The sequence below is a fragment of the Eubalaena glacialis genome, chromosome 9, assembly GCF_028564815.1.
Source record: "Eubalaena glacialis isolate mEubGla1 chromosome 9, mEubGla1.1.hap2.+ XY, whole genome shotgun sequence".
Taxonomy (NCBI): Eukaryota; Metazoa; Chordata; class Mammalia; order Artiodactyla; family Balaenidae; genus Eubalaena; species Eubalaena glacialis.
The window spans coordinates 100,674,643-100,691,725 of NC_083724.1; positions in this window are offsets into that span (position 1 = coordinate 100,674,643).

A 17,083-nucleotide genomic window follows, 5' to 3' on the forward strand; every position below is an offset into this window, starting at 1 on the left:
TCTGTAGTACAAGGGAGTAAGGATCTTTCCCAAAGTAAAGAACCGTCACTCGTGGGATTTGGAGGAACAAGGACCAGCTCCCCACGGAGGTAGAGGGAAGTTCCCAGAGTGCGGGACAATTGAGTTGGACTGGAGTACATGACCCAGGCCTTGAGGATGGGGCTTCCAGCCTGCAGCATAGAGGGCTGTTGAATGTGGCGGGTCTAGCAAAGTGAGTGGGAAAGAGAGAGAGGAGGCCCGAAGCCAGGCTGTGAGCTGAGGTGCAGGCTGGCAGTCCTCAGACCTCTGCTCCTAGAGTCGACTTCCAGCACCCTCCTCACCCACTGCCATGCTCCCGCTCTCCACAGTCTGAAAGGGCCCAACGCACTGCCCCCCAAACCCACATGACACTGCTCTCTTCTGTGTAGGGGCCCAGGCCAGCCTGACCCAAGGTGTCCACACACCTCCAGCAGTTGGAGCCTGGTGTCTCCTTTCTGCTTAGCTGACTCAGGACTTAGTGGTCTGGCAATAAGCCTTGAAGCAATGCTCTAGTCATCCTTCCTACCAATATGCCTGACACAGAGTCCTTGTGCAGCCATCGGGATCCCAGGAGGCCTTGCAATGCACCCGCCCCAGCCTTCCTAACCCATGGTAATGTGGTAAATTTCCCATTTAGCACATATCCAATATGGACTAGATGCCATTCAAAGGGTTCAGTGCAAGTTCTTTCCAATCCTGGCACTGCCCAAATATCCTGAACCCTCACTGGCAGGTGAGCACAAATGGACTCACATGCACATGAACACTGGGATGCCACTGGCTGGAGCCAGGACCCTGCCCAGGAACTCCCTTCCCAAGATGATCTTGGGAGGCCTCAAGAAAGTGTCTTCCCAGCGTCCACACCTGTCTAGGCATTGCCGCACTCCCTGCCTCTGGCCATCCCTCTGGCTGGAGCTCTACCACTGAGGTACCACCACACCTAGCTCTGTGTCCACCAGCATCAGCCGTTAAAAGCCCAGCAGTCTCTGGAAGGGGGAAGACAAATATTCCCTCCCTTCATGGTAAACTCGGCTACGGGGTCTCAGGCAAGGTTGCTCAGGCCCCTGGGATGTCAGTGACTCTCCACAAGATCAGGGGAGCTCAGGCAGTTCAGCTGGAGTAGTAGCCACTCCACTGGTCCTAAGCTCCTATTTTCCTCCCAAACACAGCAACCTCAGGCTGGCTGGGCCCTGGGGTCCTCGCCTTCATACACCATAGTGCTGGAGTTAGGTGATTCTCTGCCCCTCCTGGATGTTCTCACACCTCTAACCAAGGGATCCCAACACAGAACTCATCCACACAACAGATGGACCTAATTTCAGCTCCAGCCTAGCCACTTTCCCCATTAACTGAAACCAACCTAGTTCTCAGTATTATCCTGGTTTAGCCGCTTTTTAAAGATAAACTGAAACCTAGTAGGGTTAAGTAGCTTTTCAGAGATGACATAGGTAGGAAGTAGTAGGAACAGGAATTCAAACCTTGATCTCTCTTGAGAGAACTTGAACATCTTTGTTCTTCCTACTCCTGCAGGCTGTGCCCACATGCCTGTTAGTCTGTCTGACCTCTCTTCAGACACCTGGTAAACGCTTACTGTGACCTGCCCCAAGAGCAAGCCCCAGAGACCCACTGCTGAATAGGGAGACTAAGGCAGAGGTGGAGGGAAAGGGCTGAGCAGAGGACAGGAGGAGCCAGGGAGCCTGGGAGTAGGGTCTGGAGGGTCACTGAAGTCATTGGCAGAGAGAGGGACTTGAAAGGTCTGTCATCAGGGACTCCCTGCCCTCCCAAATGGTGCACTGGCATGGGCTACTGGTGCTCACTGCCAAAGTCAAGCACAGACAAGCTACAGAGGTGAGAAGAAACTAACAAAACTCAACTACAGGGTTCCAGTTTCCAGTCTGGGATATAAGGAGCTTGGAAGTCATCACTCCCTTCCTCAAAACAAGGAAACTTGAACAAACTGAAAACTCAACAACTTTTCTTAGACTCATCAGGGAATTGAGGTCACAGGGCAAACCACTGCCCTCAAAATTGGCAAAACAGGCAGATACACAGAGTCACAGCTTACTTGAGTGAAGCCCAGGAGTGGAAGCTAGATGCCAGAGCCAGTAGTGGTGCAGGAGAACTTACATTTTAATTGATGAAGCGCTGGAGGGTTGACGTAAATGAGCTTGAGAGTTAAAACTCCAGGGGACTCCAGTTGCAGGGAGGCCCCACACTTTCATGATTTTTCCTTCAGCAGCCTTATTAGGTTCTCAAAGCACAGATCAGAGAAAATCTCCTCCTGCTTTTAGTCGGGGGAAGGGGTTGGGGGAGGGAGAATGTAACCATTTTGAAATATGCTCTGAGCATTCTATTCTACTTAACAAAAGCCTGCCCTCAAGAGAAACTATTTTAACAGAACGTAATCTATAGGGTTGTTTTTAATAGCCTAAGTGACTGTGGAAAAAGGGTAATCCCCAACTCCATCGCCCTCAACCGTTCCTGTCTCAACTCATGGAGGGAGTAGTACAGAGAATCAGTTGTGAAGGTCTCGGGTCCATGGACGCAGGCTCACAGAGACCTAATTATAGACTACAGAATATATCCTACCCACCACAAACCTCACCACCACCTCTAATAGAGCTCCTATATAAGAGGGGATTACAACTAAAGGAAACGCATGCCTTAGACCTTATTTAAGAAGTCTCTAGGGAAGTCCAAAGACAACAGGGGGGACAAAAACAAGGGTATGAGAAAAACTTTTATCCTCTGACACCTATAGCTATGCCAAATAGTAAGAAGCGTAACTACCAGCCAGATAAATATAAAATCTCACACTAAAGGCCTATTTACTTCAGTTTCTTTCACTCAGTCCATCACGTCCAGCTTTCGACGTAAAGCTGCAAGTCATAAAAAAAGACACACACATAAATAAACAGTTTGAAGGACAGAGCAAGCATCAGAAGCAGACTCAATTATGGTAGACATATTGGAATATTCAGACCACGAATATAAGATAACTATAATACTAAGGACTCTAGTGGAAAAAGTAACCAACGTGCAAGAACAAAGGGGTAATATAAGCAGAGAAATGAAAAAAATCTAAGAATTAGAAGTAAATGCTACAGTGCAACATTGTAAATCAAATATACTTCAATTTTTAAAAAATTTTTAAAAAGTAAATGCTAAAAATAAAAAGCACTGTAACCAGAATAAAGAATTCCTCTGATAGACTCCTCTGTACACTGGACACAACCAAGAAAAGAATCCATGAGCTTGAAGATATGCCAAAAGAAATTTCTAAAATGAAATGTGAAGAGAAAAGAGAATGAAAAAACACAACAATGTATCCAAGAATTGTGGGATAATTATAAAAGATGTAATATATGAGCAGTGGGAATACCAGAGGAGAAAAAAAGAGAGAAAGGGACATAAAAAATATTTGAAGTGATAATGACTGATAATTTTCCAAAACTAATGACAGCCATCAAACCACAGATCCAGAGATCTCAGAGAGCAATAAACAAGATAAATACCAAAAATTCTACACTTAGGCGTGTCATTTTCATACTGCAAAAAAAAAATCAAAGATAAGGAGAAAATCGTGAAATAAGCCAGAGGGGGAAAAAAAACACTTTACCTGTAGAGGAGCAAGGAAAACAATTACACTGGATTTCTCTTCAGAAACTATGCAAGCAAGAAGAGAGTGGAGTAAAATATTTTAAATGTTGAAATAAAGAAGCCACCACCCTAGAATTCTGTATTCAGCAAAATTATCCTTCAAAAGTGGGAGAGAAATAAAGACTTTTTCAAACAAACAAAATTTAAGAGTTTTTTTGCCAGTAGTCCTGCCTTGCAAGAAGTGTTAAAAGAAGTTCTACATAGAGAAGGAAAATGATATATAACAGAAAATCAGATCAATATAAAGGAAGGAAGAATTTTGGGGAAAGAATAACTGAAGGTAAAATAAAAACGTTTATTTTTCTTATTCTTAATCTAACAAACATCAGTTTGTTCAAAATAGTGATAATAACTATGTATTCAGTGACGGACTATAGCTTATGGATGAATGACAGCAATGTTATAAGAAACAGGAGGGAAGAATTGGGAATACTCTGGTACAAAGTAGTTGCACTACCCATGAAGCAGTATAATGTTATATGAAATTGAACTTAGATTAGTTGTAAATATATAACGCAAAATCAAGGATATCACTAAATATGTTTATATATATATTCATATATATATATATATATATGTATATATATACATATACATGAAATATTGAGAGGAGAAAAAATGGAGTCATAAAATGCTCAATTAAAATAAGAGAAGGGACCAGAGGGCAGACAGCAGAAGCAAGAAGAACTACAGTCCTGCAGCCTGTGGAACAAAAACCACATTCACAGAATGATAGACAAGATGAAAGGGCAGAGGGCTATGTACCAGATGAAGGAACAAGATAAAACCCCAGAAAAACAACTAAATGAAGGGGAGATAGGCAACTTTCCAGAAAAAGAATTCAGAATAATGACAGTGAAGATGATCCAGGACCTCGGAAAAAGAATGGAGGCAAAGATCAAGAAGATGCAAGAAATTTTTGACAAAGACTTAGAATACACTAGAAAGAATCAATAGCAGAATAACTGAGGGAGAAGAACGGATAAGTGACCTGGAAGACAGAAAGGTGGAATTCACTGCTGCAGAACAGAATAAAGAAAAAAGAATGAAAAGAAATGAAGACAGCCTAAGAGACCTCTGGGGCAACACTAGATGCAACAACATTCACATTATTAGGGGGTCCCAGAAGGAGACGAGAGAGAGAAAAGACCCGAGAAAATATTTGAAGAGATAAGAGTCGAAAACTTCTCTAACATGGGAAAGGAAATAGCCACCCAAGTCCAGGAAGTGCAGAGAGTCCCATACAGGATAAACCCAAGAAGAAACACGCCGAGACACAGAGTAATCAAACTGGCAAGAATTAAAGACAAAGAAAAATTATTGAAAGCTGCAAGGGAAAAACGACTAATAACATACAAGGGAACTCCCATAAGGTTAACAGCTGATTTCTCAGCAGAAACTCTACAAGCGAGAAGGGAGTGGCATGACATATTTAAAGTGATGAAAGGGAAGAACCTACAACCAAGATTATTGTACCTGGCAAGGATCTCATTCAGATTCAATGGAGAAATCAAAAGCTTTACAGACAAGCAAAAGCTAAGAGAATTCAGCACCACCAAACCAGCTCTACAGCAAATGCTAAAGGAACTTCTCTAAGTGGGAAACACAAGAGAAGAAAAGGACCTACAAAAACAAACCAAAAACAATTAAGAAAATGGTAATAGGAATATACATATCGATAATTACCCTAAACGTGTTGGGATTAAATGCTTCAACCAAAAGACACAGGATCGCTGAATGGATCCAAAAACAAGACCCATATATACGCTGTCTACAAGAGACCCACTTCAGACCTAGGGTCACATACAAACTGAAAGTGAGGGGATGGAATAAGATATTCCATGCAAATGAAAATCAAAAGAACGCTAGAGTAGCAATACTCACATCAGACAAAAGAGACTTTAAAAAAAGAATGTTATAAGAGACAAGGAAGGACACTACATAATGATCAAGGGATCAATCCAAGAAGAAGAAATAACAGTTATACATATATATGCACCCAACATAGGAGGACTTCAATACATAAGTCAACTGCTAACAGCTCTAAAAGAGGAAGTCGACAGTAACACAATAATAGTGGGGGACTTTAACACCTCACTTACACCAACGGACAGATCATTCAAAATGAAAATAAATAAGGAAACAGAAGCTTTAAATGACACAATAGACCAGATAGATTTAATTGATATTTATAGGACATTCCATCCAAAAACAACAGAATACACTTTCTTCTCAAGGGCGCACGGAACATTCTCCAGGATAGATCACATCTTGGGTCACAAATCAAGCCTCAGTAAATTTAAGAAAATTGAAATCATATCAAGCATCTTCTCTGACCACAGCACTATGAGATTAGAAATGAACTACAGGGGAAAAAAACAAACACATGGAGGCTAAACAATACATTACCAAATAACCAAAAGATCACTGAAGAAATCAAAGAGGAAATCAAAAAATACCTAGGGACAAATGACAATGAAAACACGACAATCCAAAACCTATGGGATGCAGCAAAAGTAGTTCCAAAAGGGAAGTTTATAGCTATACAAGCCTACCTCAAGAAACAAGAAAAATCTCAAATAAACAATCTAACCTTACACCTAAAGAAACTAGAGAAAGAAGAACAAACAAAACCCAAAGTTAGAAGAAGAAAAGAAAGCATAAAGATCAGAGCAGAAATAAATGAAAGTGAAACAAAGAAAACAATAGCAAAGATCAATAAAACTAAAAGCTGGTTCTCTGAGAAGATAAACAAAATTGATAAACCATTAGCCAGACTCATCAAGGAAAAGAGGGAGAGAACTCAAATCAATAAAATTAGAAATGAAAAAGGAGAAGTTACAACAGACACCACAGAAATACAAAGCATCCCAAGAGACTACTACAAGCACCTGTATGCCAATAAAATGGACAACCTGGAAGAAATGGACAAATTGTTAGAAAGGTATAACCTTCCAAGACTGAACTAGGAAGAAATAGAAAATATGAACAGACAAATCACAAGTAATGAAATTGAAACTGTGATTAAAAATCTTCCAACAAACAAACGTCCAGGACCAGATGGCTTCACAGGTGAATGCTATCAAACATATAGAGAAGAGCTAACACCCAACATTCTCAAACTCTTCCAAAAATTTGCAGAGGAAGGAACACTCCCAATCTCATTCTATGAGGCCACCATCACCCTGATACCAAAACCAGACAAAGATACTACAAAAAAAGAAAATTACAGACCAATATCACTGATGAATATAGATGCAAAAATCCTCAACAAAATACTAGCAAACAGAATCCAACAACACATTAAAAGGATCATACTCATTGATCAAGTGGGATTTATCCCAGGGATGCAAGGATTCTTCAATATACACAAATCAGTCAATGTGATACACCATATTAACAAATTGAAGAATAAAAACCATATGATCATCTCAATAGATGCAGAAAAAGCTTTTGACAAAATTCAACACCCGTTTATGATAAAAACTCTCCAGAAAGTGAGCATAGAGGGAACCTACCTCAACATAATAAAGGCCATATGTGACAAACCCACAGCAAACATCATTCTCAATGGAGAAAAATTGAAACCATTTCCTCTAAGATCAGGAACAAGACAAGGATGTCCACTCTCACCACTCTTATTCAACATAGTTTTGGAAGTCCTAGCCACGGCAATCAGAGAAGAAAAAGAAATAAAAGGAATAAAAATTGGAAAAGAAGAAGTAAAACTGTCACTGTTTGCAGATGACATGATACTATACATAGAGAATCCTAAAGATGCCACCAGAAAACTACTAGAGCTCATCAATGAATTTGCTAAAGTTTCAGGATACAAAATTAATAATGCACAGACATCTCTTGCATTCTTATACACTAATGATGAAAAATCTGAAGGAGAAATTAAGGGAACACTCCCATTTGCCATTGCAACAAAAAGAATAAAATACCTAGGAATAAACCTACCTAGGGAGACAAAAGACCTGTATGCAGAAAACTATAAGACACTGTTGAAAGAAATTAAAGATGATACCAACAGATGGAGAGATATACCATGGTCTTGGATTGGAAGAATCAATACTGTGCAAATGACTATACTACCCAAAGCAACCTACAGATGCAATGCAATCACTATCAAATTACCAATGGCATTTTTTACAGAACTAGAACAAAAAACTTAAAATGTGTATGGAGACACAAAAGACCACGAATAGCCAAAGCAGTCTTGAGGGGAAAAAATGGAGCTGGAGGAATCAGACTCCCTGACTTCAGTCTATACTACAAAGCTACAGTCATCAAGACAATATGGTACTGGCACAAAAACAGAAACATAGATCAATGGAACAAGATAGAAAGCCCAGAGATAAACCCAAGCACCTATGGTCAACTAATCTATGACAAAGGAGGCAAGGATATACAATGGAGAAAAGACAGTCTCTTCAATAAGTGGTGCCGGGAAAACTGGACAGCTACATGTAAAAGAATGAAATTAGAACACTCCCTTACACCATACACAAAAATAAACTCTAAATGTATTAGAGACCTAAATGTAAGACCGGACACTATAAAACTCTTAGAGGAAAACATAGGAAGAACACTCTTTGATATAAATCACAGCAAGATCTTTTTTGATCCACCTCCTAGAGTAATGGAAATAACAAAAATAAACAAATGGGACCTAATGAAACCTCAAAGGTTTTGCACCGGAAAGGAAACCATAAACAAGATGAAAAGACAACCCTCAGAATGGGAGAAAATATTTGCAAATGAATCAACGGCCAAAGGATTAATCTCCAAAATATATAAACAACTCATGCTGCTCAATATTAGAAAACAAACAACCCAATCCAAAAATGGGCAGATGACCTAAATAGACATTTCTCCAAAGAAGACATACAGATGGCCAAGAAGCACATGAAAAGCTGCTCAACATCAATAATTATTAGAGAAATGCAAATCAAAACTACAATGAGGTATCTCCTCACACCAGTTAGAATGGGCATCATCAGAAAATCTACAAACAGCAAATGCTGGAGAGGGTGTGGAGAAAAGGGAACCCTCTTGCACTGTTGGTGGGAATGTAAATTGATACAGCCACTATGGAGAACAGTATGGAGGTTCCTTAAAAAACTAAAAATAGAATTACCATATGATCCAGCAATCCCACTCCTGGGCATATACCCAGAGAAAACCATAATTCAAAAAGACACATGCACCCCAATGTTTGTTGCAGCACTGTTTACATTAGCCAGGTCATGGAAGCAACCTAAATGCCCATCTACAGACGAATGGATAAAGAATATGTGGTACATATATAAAATGGAATGTTACTCAGCCATAAAAAGGAATGATATTGGGTAATTTGTTGAGACATGGATGGATCTAGAGACTGTCATATCACTGGAGTGAAGTTTTGAAATATTAATTTTACATAGTAGTTCTCAGTCTTTTGCACTTGTAACCATAAGTGAATTCCCTGAAAATATGTAACCCTGGCAGCTGGAGCCATGTTTATCAGGGGAAGTTCACAGGCACGGGAATGGTGGGGAGTTTGTGGGTCCCCACTGCACACTTTTTTCTGGGCCAGCACACAGGGATCCAGTAGGGATCCAGGGTCCAGGAGAGGGACCAGAACTTTGGGCTCTGGTGTTTATATTGCAGAATCAGAGAAGCCCAGGTCCCGTGTGGGCAGGGACTAGGACCAGCACTGGGACACACAGGACCCAGGTCCAGTCCCTCTCCATGGAACGAGCACTCAGGGGGAGGGAGGCCCAGCCTCTCTCCTGCTAGTCAGGGCTGAGCCAAGCTGCGGGTGCAGCTGTATTGCTCAGTAGGCCCATGGCTGAGTCACCAGCTATGACAGCCATAAGCCCTGGCTATGGGTAGTGTCCATGAAGTCTTGAGGAAGGCCGGCCTTCCTCCTGCAGGGAGGCAGTCTTGAACAAGTTAGCCCTGTCCTCTCACTACTTCAACAACCAAAATTTTCATTACTCCCTCTTGCTCCCCAACCCCACTCAGATAAAAGCATAGTTTCTCATGGGGTGGCCAACCTTTTATTTTTCAAACATTATCAACCTCATTTAATAAAAGAAAGGACATTCGAACCCCAATTAACTAAGAAGCACATATTGCAGAATAAGCTCGTTTGCCCTAAAACAAGACCCTTAGCTATTTCCATGGACCATCCTTGATTTCTCCATTATACTGCTGAGTAGTGCAAAGTTGGTGCTCAAGAACTCCTTGGATGATGGTGTGCTATCAACAGCTGCTGTGAAAGCAAGAAGCTGGCATCCTCGGTGGCTATATGGGCAGAGGAGTTGAGGAGACAGTAGGTGATGGCTCTGTGCTGTCAGTGAGGGCTGTCCTCTGCCCACACCCCTTTTAATCCCTTTGTATCCCTACCACCTGAGGAATGAAGGCAGTGATGAGTTATTGGCAGATTTGCCCTGTCTGATAAGAGGGTCACCTGCAAGCCAGAGGGCCCAAATCCTCCCTGGAACACATCACTCCCTACCCACCACTTAACAATTCCCTTCAAACAAAGGTGCAAATTTGTAATAGCTGTACCGTTAAGATATGCAGTCTGTGATTCGGAAAATTGTGACTCCTTTCAATTTTCCTTTCGGAAAATTGTGCCCTGTTCTTGGAGAAACATGACATTTTGTAGGGAGAACCCAGGCCAGGCGGCCAAAGTCTCTGTCAAGTCTGTTTCTTCAGCCAATACTTTGATTTCAAGGGAGGGTGTTGGAGATGAGTGCACCTTCACCATGATAGCCTTTCCCTGGTATCACTGGCCAAGGTTCCCTTTGGTGAATATTACATACAAAAGCTTGCCCAGCACATGCCTCTCTCTCAGACGAGCCGTGGCCATGCTGCTCCTGGGATTAGGCACCTCCTTTGCACACCCTGTGGGTGGTGGTCCTTTCTCTGATTCTATGAATGTGTCATTTGTTAAACTATTATTTCTTGAAGCCTGTAAACTATTATTTCTTGATATCTGTGCAAGTTTCAATTCTGCAATTCCTATTTCATTCTTCTTATGGATTGAAAAACACTAGTGAAATTCCTCATCTTACAATCTATGCTCCTTAACATTAACCCTAGTCTTCTTAAAGTCCTTAGTCTTGCTCTCTCAAAGGCTTCCTGGGGCTTGATTCCAGTGGGCTGGTGAGGTGGACACCACTGAGCTTGACAACATACCATACTCCACCCAAGCCTGGAGATCTCCAGTGTCTGGGGGAAAAGGCAGGGGCCACGAGACAGGAGACAAGAATGGAGGTAAATTCAGGGGTAAAGCCCAGGGAAGAGTCCATATGTCAGTTGCAGGTCAGCTGTGTGCCCTCTGTCCGAGAAGACGCCCCTCAGTGTGGGATGACCAGCTGCTCTCAGAGAGAGCGAGGCTCCTGGCCCCGGCTTCTCATGTGATACTGGGCAGATCCTATGCACAGAGGCTGTGGCCTGCAGGGGGCATCTATCAGCACCTCTGCAGGGGTGGGGGGCCATAGGGGGCCGTGGGCAACCTATCCTGGGAGAAGTCACCTGTCCTGGGGCTGGGGCATCAGTCCCTCAGGCGCCCAGCATCTACCTTTCCACCTGGGTTCCAAGCCCAGCAAGCCACAATTCTGACTTGCCCAGTGTAGGATTTCCCCAGTGTGTGACAAGCCAGGCTGTGGCCACCTACCCCGAGGGTATAGTTCAGCAGGGCAAAGCCCGTCACTGCCCCCTGGTGAGGCAACTACAACAGGAATGTGAGCTTCTGAGAGCAGGGTCCAGGTGTCAGGGAGGAGAGGCAGAAACTCAACAAAGCTGGTGTCTGATGGAGGGACCCATTGCCTGAGCCCACGTCCTTTTCCACGTCTGTGGTGTCAGTCAGCCTCCAGTGTCTGGTCTGGGATTACAATACCCCACACTACTGGCCATCACAACCACCTGCCTCAGAACAAAACAAGAGGTCATGAGGGCAGGAGGCCCATATGATAAGTGTGGTCCGTTGAGGAGGTGCTCCCTGGGCCAAGTGACAAGACATGGCTTCTCAGGACACAGCTGCCCCCAGACTCAGCATGAAGGTCTGGGTTGTGAACCCATTGATTCTGGGAATGGTACCAGCACAAGGTGAACAGATGCTCCATACATTGAGTCAGGCAAGCCAGGAGCCAAGCACTGACAATCAGCCTGCATTACACCCTCATGTTTCACAGGGCAGGAGCCTCAGGGGTGGATGGGGCCTGCCCTGAGGTCACAGCAGAGAAGGTTTGCTGCTGGGTGTGTCATACACAGGACAGCTGTATAGAATGTGAGCAAAGGTTCTCTGGTGCTTCCTGCCATCCAAATCAGGGGCTCTTAAACAGCTGGAAGGTAGGATACCCCCAAATCCTTGCTGAAATTTCTGAGCCCATCCTCAGATCCCAAATTTTGCACAGATTGCCAAAGGTTTCATGGACTTCTGGTCAAGAACCCGATTCATCTGGACTGCTCAGTGCACAGCAAGATTGCCAAGACAGTGCCTATGGCTCTTGCCCATACAACCCTCCCTGACATTTGCTACTGGAGAACCACCTGCCCAGGTACTGACATCTCCTCCTTCCCTCTAATCAGGGTAAATGCAACTGGGAGAAAGGCAACACAAAAGGAGGCAAATGTGGAAAAATAAACCCCACAGTGCTGTCTCCAGCAGCCAAGACTAAGAGTCCATGAGTCTACCCACTGCACTCACCTGAAAGCCCCCACATATCACCAGGAGCACAGAGAGCACACAGGCCATCAGATACACCTGACCTCAATTTCCTCCTGAGAGAGCACTCAGGGGCCTCCCTGGGATTTGGAGGTGTCAACAATTCACTGCATTGTGGCTTATGCCACAGAGCAATTTTGAACAAGGATTATAGTACCAGTGAACTTTAAGCACTGCTTTAAGTCCAATCACTTTATGTTTAAAGAGAGAGGAATTGGGACTTCCCTGGTGGCGCAGTGGTTGGGAATCCGCCTGCCAATGCAGGGGACACGTGTTTGATCCCCGGTCTGGGAAGATCCCACATGCCGCCGAGCAACTAAGCCCGTGCTCCACAATTACTGAGCCTGCGCTCTAGAGCCCACGAACTACGGCTACTGAGCCCGTGTGCCGCGACTACTGACGCCCGCGCGCCTAGAGCCCGTGCTCCGCAACAAGAGAAGCCACCGCAATGAGAAGCCTGCTCACCGCAACTAGAGAAAGCCTGCGCACAACAACGAAGACCCAACACAGCCAAAAGCAAATAAATAAGTTAATGAATTTTTAAAAAGAGAGAGAGGAATGGAATATCTTAAACATAGACATATGAGCCCTTTAAAGGACAAAAAAATGTTGCTTACAGCTTTTCAAATGGGAATGGAAACAAAAAATGACTGGGTTTGCTGTTTTCCTTGAATTTGTCTAGTAGTAGCAATAGATAGTCATTGACGATCTTCATGCGTGTTAACAAACAAGATGATGCTGTAATATTCAAACTGTTGGTGAAATTTTTTTAATCTCATGATTTACCCTGGAACAATTGTGTTGACATATGCACTGATGGTGCAAAAGCAATGGTGGCAGAACTGCTGGCACCTTAACCCAAATCTAGGAGTGGCACCAAACTGTACTAGTTGGGCTTGTATTCACTATCATACACTTGCATTTAAAGTGCCAGTTTCAGTTAAGAATGTTCTTTCTTAAGCAGTAAAATTATTTATGCTAGTAAATCTTTACCATTGAAATTGAATATTTTATATGTATGATGAAACTGAACATACAAACATCACACATCTATATATCAAAGTGAATGGGGAAAAGTTAAATCAGATACTGATAAAGAGGAAGTCGATGACATGGATGATAGATGTGAAAAATTAGCTAAAATGTAGCGCAGAAAAGAAACAGTCAGAAATTATGAAAGAGAAATTTATGGACCTAGAGTCTGCTGGTGGCTTCATTTTGGACTTTGCAGCCTCCAGAACTGTGAGAAATATATGTCTTTTGTTTAAGCCACCCAGTCTGTGGTAGTTTGTTATAGCCCTTTGAGCTAAGACATATTTTAGTACCAAGAAGTAGCAAATACCTAAATATGTGGAAGTGGCCTTGGAATTGGATAGTAGGTAAAGACTGAAAGAGATTTGAAGTGCATGCTAAAAAAGAGCTGAAATCGCCATAAAGTCCTTTCAGCCTATACCTATTAAAAGTGATTCTGGTGATGGCTCAGAAAGAAAAGAGGCACACTGGAGAGAAAGTCTCCATCTTTGTAGAGAATACAGAAATAATCATGAACAGATAGAAATATGGACGTTAAATGCTATTCTGGTGAGGTCTCAAACAGAAATGAGGAACACATTATTAGAAATTGGAGGAGAGGCAATTCTTATTATAAAGTGGCAAAGAACTTGACTGAACTGTGTTCTAGCGTTTTTTGGAAGGTAGACCTTGTAAGTGATGAAACTGAATATTCATCTGAGGAGATCTCTGAACAAAGTTTGGAAGAAGTAGCTTGGTTCCTCATCACCGCTCCTAGTAAAACACATCAGGAGAAAGATAAATTGAAGACCAAATTGTTAAGCAAAAAGAAATCAGAACTTAGAGATTTGGAAACTTCTCAGCCTATCCATATTTGAAAGTGAGAAAGCTTGTTCTGAAGAAACTCTAAGGGTGTAGCTGAGCAACCCTTTGAAGAAGAGATCATAGGTGTGATATTAATTTAATTAGTCATCTCAGCAGAGGCCAGGGATAGAGAAGGGACACTGCCAGTTTGAACTAAAGGGGACAGAGAAAGCCAGGCAGAATGAGGAAGGCTGTCAGAATTCTTGGATTCTACAGAATGGGAGAGTAGAGCAATTTGGCTGTGAATGTGTACTCCTCTTGAAGAAAAGGGAAGAAGGACCCCAAAGGTGATTCCGAGGTCATCGGGTCTGTCAATCCCACCACAGGCCCAGGGGGCCTCAGTTTCAAAGTGTGAGATTGTCGCCCTCACAGAGAGTCATGGTGTAGGTGGAGGCCCTACAGAGAGCTGCAGTGTGGGTGGCACCCCACCAAGCTGAAGGAGTGGGGCTGCCCCACCGAGCTGTGGGGATGATGTTGCCACCCCAGCGGGCCTGGAGGGCAAAGCATCAAACTAAAGAGGGTTATTCTCGTACCTTAAGATCTAATGGGATTGGCCTTGCTAGGCTTTGGACTAGCTTGGAAACTGTCACCCCTTCCTTCTTTCCTATTTCTTCCTTTTGGAGTAGGGATGTCTATTATATGCCAGTCCCAACATCGTATTTGGAAACACTTAACTTGTTTGGGTCACAGATTTACAGCTACAGAGGAATTTTGCCTCAGGATGAATAGTACCTCCAGTCTCACCCATATGTGATTTAGATGGTGTTTAGATCAGACTTTGGACTTTAAATTTTACAGTTGATGTTGGAATGAGTTGAGGCTTTTGAGGCTGTTGGGATAGAATGAATGTATTTTGCATACAATAAGGACACGAATTTTGGGTACCAGGGGCAGAATGCTATGGACGTATATCCCCCCCACCAATTCTTATGTTGAAGCCCTACCCTTCAATGTATTTGGGGATAGGGCCTTTGGGAGGTAATTAGGGCATGGGAATGGAGCTTTCATAATGGGTTTAGTGCCCTTAAAAGAAAAGACACAAGAGAGATCCCTCTTTTTCTCTGCCATGTGAGGACGCAGTAAGAAGACAACCATCTGAAAAGTAGGAAGAGAGCTCTCACCAGGAACTGAATACGGCACCTTGATCTTGGACTTCCAACCTTCAGAACTGTTAAGAAATTACCGTCTGTTTTTCAAGCCACCAGGTCTATGGCATTTTGTTATAGCCGTCCAAGCTGATGAAGACACAGAGAATATATAAGATGGTCTAATATACATACATCCAGGGTTCTAGAAGTAGAGACAGGAGAGAATGAGTAGAAGTAACATATGAAAAAGATAATATTGTGTTCTAGATGAGATGAAGAATGTGTATTATCAGTTAATGAAGCAAAATAGATCACATGGAGGATAAATTTTTTTAACCTGAAACTAATCACACGTCAAGAAACTGGAGAACACAAAAGACAACAGACAGTCTTACAAAAAACAATTAGCAAGGAAACTGATCACCCACCATGAAAGGGTGTATTGATGGCATAATTTGAAAAAACAGTAACAAAAGCCATATTCGATGGAATAAATATTCAAAGTTCTGAAAGGAAAAACTTTTCCTCTGGAACTGATTATCCTGTCACATTATAATTTATAAAAGTTCACCAACAAGGGAACTGATAAATTATTTTTAATGTATGCATACAATGCAAAATTATAAATAATTAAAAAATTAAAGAACATCTAATATATCAATTTTTCTTAAAGGAAGAATGTTGAAAGAAGAAGCCAAAGGCAATATGATTTACATGACACCAAATATAACCAAAAATATTGTTATTATACATAATTTTGATTATCTACAGCTCTGCTAAAAGCATAAACATTTTTATAAGATGGATATATACCAAGTTCTTGATGGTGGCTATCTTTCTCATTGTTGGTGAGAGGTGTAAAATGGGACAACCCTTACGGAAAACAATATGAAGTTTCCTCAAAAAATTAAAAATATAACTACCATGTGATCCAGCAGTCCCACTTCTGGGTATGTATCCAAAAGAATTCAAAGCAGGATCTCAAAGAGATATTTGCACACCCACATTCGTCGTAGCATTATCCAAAATAGCCAAGACGTGAAGAAACCCAAATGTCCATCAACAGATGAAGGGATAATGGGGTCTATAAACACAATGAAATATTTCCTTCCTTGAAATAAAAGGAAACCATGTCTCATGCTACAACATGGATAAACCTCTAAGACATTATGCTAAGTGAAATAAGCCACTCATAAAAGGACATATCATAGCCACTCACATGAAGTATCTACAGTAGTTAAAATCATAGAAACATACAAAGGTGATTGTCAAGATCTCAGGGAGGAGGAGGGAGAATTAGGGAGTCTCTGCTGTCCCAACCCCCGCCTGGGTCCTGGGGAAGGAATCAGAACTCAGAACCTGGAGAAGAGGCTTTGGCCAGCAGGGAAGGGGGGGTGACGCCCAGGGCGGGTCCACAAAGGATCAGAGCATCTGAGTGCATTAGGAGGAAGGGGCTTCAGAGGTGGGCCAGCACAGGCCATGACGGGGGCTAAGCAGGCCGTGAGGGGGGGCAGTTCAGGGAGACAGCAGGGGTCTGCTCCCTGCCACTCATTGTTTGCTCATCTCACCCTTATGAGCGGGTCATTTCCCCTGCTCTGATGATTCAAAGTCTCTGCCGGCAACCACAGGACGGTGACTGAGGCCTCTACACTCCTCAGCATGGATCCCAGCTCCCACCCAGATCTGGGGCCACAGACACCTCTCCCCCACCCCT